We start from the raw sequence: 3,928 nt of genomic DNA, 5'->3' as shown, positions 1-3,928 counted from the left end.
AGATTGTGAGTCGAGCGCCTTATCCACCTGGCCATCAACACATTGTCTGTAGTAAGTAAATCGTTACCCTTTTATTATTATTATATAATTGTTATCGCTTATTTGTATTGATTCGATTTATAGCCAACAGATATGAAATTGCTCTCAATTATCAAGTTTTGAGTTATACGAAAAGTTTGTTAAAAATCCAAATTTTGAATAATAATTTGGATTTTGTTGTAGTGTTTTACGTCTCAGTTTTCCCTATGAGTAGGTAAAGTTGCATAATAAGTTTTTATTAATGATTTCATTTAAAATGTTCACACGCTTAAGTCTATTCCAAATATATTCCAACACACAGCAGTTATAAGACCGTAAAGACTGTCCGCATTATCTTTCTGGGAAAATGAGGAATGATGAACATAAGTTTACTCTGTAATGTACTATTCTGCGTGTAACTTTTAGATCCAAATGGAGTTTCAATATTGTGCGCCACATTTTAGCATCGGAACCAAACAGCCTTATCATTATTGTTTTAGTAATAACAGGAAAAAACCATTTAGACCATTTCAGACACTGTTATTTTTCCAACTACAAACTCAGCCTCTAATGGAAGAATCATTAAAAGCACTTTAGGAAATAAAAATGTAGACTTCATCAAGAGAATCTTAAAACAAGTCCATTTCTGTCTACTATCCTTATCGACTGAAAACTCGTGGCGAAGAAAGACATTAATTGTAGGTAATACATAAAGAAATACTAGCAACTTGCTTGTTCGCTCTCGCGTCTCTAATCCCCAAATTATCTTTAGCGCCCCACGTGGAAAGTAGTATTGTATCTAGCAACGCTTTATTGCGCAGGGGCGTATGCAGAAATCTATAATAAGGGCGCTACCTTTTGCGAAAAAGGAAATGGGTATCAAAGCGGTATTGGGGGATCGGGGTCGCGACCCATCGGAGATGGTCCAGTTTGATGGTATCTGATGCTGTTTTTCAACCTTTTAAATATGTTTGATAAATATATGAGTGCAGTTTAGGGGATGCGATCGAAACCTCTCCTCCTTTCTACGCGCGTATTACCTGCCTATACACTAATAAAGAGACCTCCGCCAAAAGGTTCTACCATACCTACCACACTAAATACGTGATCAGTTTAATTTGTTGCATTATTTGCTTGTAACCAGGGAAATTGTCACATGTTTACTGCGTGCGTCTATTCGTGGACACATACGTAGTATCATAAACAATGCATTCTTACTGTGTGAGTGTATTAGTGGACACAAATGTAGTATCATAAACAATGCATTCTTACTGTGTGAGTGTATTAGTGGACACGAATGTAGTATCATAAACAATGCATTCTTACTGTGTGAGTGTATTAGTGGACACATATATCATAAACAATACATTCTTACTGTATGAGTGTATTAGTGGACAGATATATCATAAACAATACATTCTTACTGTATGAGTGTATTAGTGGACACATATGTAGTGTCATAAACAATGCATTCTTACTGTATGAGTGTATCAGTGGACACATATGTAGTGTCATAAACAAAGCATTCTTACTGTGTGAGTGTATTAGTGGACACACACATGTAGTATCATAAACAATGCATTCTTACTGTGTGAGTGTATTAGTGGACACATATATCATAAACAATACATTCTTACTGTATGAGTGTATTAGTGGGGTTTATGACACTACATATGTGAAAGCATTCTTACTGTGTGAGTGTATTAGTGGACACATATATCATAAACAATACATTCTTACTGTATGAGTGTATTAGTGGACACATATGTAGTGTCATAAACAAAGCATTCTTACTGTGTGAGTGTATTAGTGGACACGAATGTAGTATCATAAACAATGCATTCTTACTGTGTGAGTGTATTAGTGGACACATATATCATAAACAATACATTCTTACTGTATGAGTGTATTAGTGGACACATATATCATAAACAATACATTCTTACTGTATGAGTGTATTAGTGGACACATATGTAGTGTCATAAACAAAGCATTCTTACTGTGTGAGTGTATTAGTGGACACATGTAATTTCATAAACAATGCATGCTTACTGTATGAGTGTATTAGTGGACACATATATCATAAACAAAGCATTCTTACTGTGTGAGTGTATTGGTGGACACATATATCATAAACAAAGCGTTCTTACTGTATGAGTGTATTAGTGGACACACATGTAGTATTATAAACAATGCATGCTTACTGTATGAGTGTATTAGTGGACATACATGTAGTATCATAAGCAATGCATGCTTACGGTATGAGTGTATTAGTGGACACACATGTAGTGTCATAAACAATGCATTCTTACTGTATGAGTGTATTAGTGGACACATATATCATAAACAAAGCGTTCTTACTGTATGAGTGTATTAGTGGACACATATGTAGTATCATAAACAATGCATGCTTACTGTATGAGTGTATTAGTGGACACACATGTAGTGTAATAAACAATGCATCCTTACTGTATGAGTGTATTAGTGGACACATATATCATAAACAAAGCATTCTTACTGTGTGAGTGTATTAGTGGACACATATGTAGTATCATAAACAATGCCTCAGACAAAAGTTGTATAGTCTGACACTTCAACCAACACACATAATGAGACATTCTAGAATGCTAACGATATTTTATACACGTACAAAATCAAAAAAAGGAAAAAATATTAAAAAATGACACAATTTGCCACTTCGATAGCCTGAAACCACCCGGCGAAACTTATTATCTAATTTTCCTTTAAAGTATGTTTTAATAATTTTCCTCGGGTTTGATTTTCATTTTCCTATTTTTAAACTCATTTATTTTAATTTTCCATCTCTAATTCTTTTTTTTTAATTTTTACATAATGACACTTTTTGTTTTTAGCTAACTTAATTTTGCTTTACGTACTTTTTGAAAATTTTTCCTATAATCTTTTATTTTTGTTTATTAATTTTTTCAACAGAATGTGCTATGTCATTACTCTAAGCTGTTAGAACGAGAAAAGTACCGCGAAATTCCCTTTACATTTACAGGATTATCCCTGACAGATGTGCGATGTCGATGTTTATTATAAAGCTACACAAAGGGCTCTCTGTGCTTTGCCCACCACGGGTATCGAAACCCGGTTTCTAGGAGTATAAGTCCGCTAGTGGGGAGGGCAGAGGTGTTCGTTACGATTGTCTTTCATTGCGTAAAATAATAATAACATTTTCATAAAATTATATGTATATATAGATGGATATAGATACATGATAACATTTGTTTATTAAAAATATATTTTTCATCCTTTACTAGGCATATTATTAAGTTCAAAAATTTCAGAATTTACAATGGATATTCTGTAATGAATATTGTATCTGATATTCTAAAAAAAATTAGCCTCAAATTTATATGTTAAGATTAACTACAATCTGTTATATCAATATATATACCTAAAAGCTTAACATGTATATGGTCTATCGTTACTTGAGTTTTTACAATACTGTCTTGAAAAACATATTCCTTGTATGATGATAATGGAAGATAGGGGATGAGAGGCAATCATAACGTAGTTCTGTTTGTGATATTCTGTAACCCTTCTCAACCAATCCTATCAACTACCATTAATGGAGGTGGGATATCAGAACACAACCAATCCTCTCAACTACCATTAATGGAGGTGGGATATCAGAACACAACCAATCCTCTCAACTACCATTAATGGAGGTGGGATTATCAGAACACAACCAATCCTCTCAACTACCATTAATGAAGGTTGGTTATCAGAACACAACCAATCCTCTCAACTACCATTAATGAAGGTGGGTTATCAGAACACAACCAATCCTCTCAACTACCATTAATGGAGGTGGGATATCAGAACACAACCAATCCTCTCAACTACCATTAATGAAGGTGGGTTATCAGAACACAACCAATCC

The sequence above is a fragment of the Limulus polyphemus genome, unplaced genomic scaffold, assembly GCF_000517525.1.
Source record: "Limulus polyphemus unplaced genomic scaffold, Limulus_polyphemus-2.1.2 Scaffold2242, whole genome shotgun sequence".
NCBI lineage: Eukaryota > Metazoa > Arthropoda > Merostomata > Xiphosura > Limulidae > Limulus > Limulus polyphemus.
Note: the sequence above shows the minus strand (reverse complement) of the source record.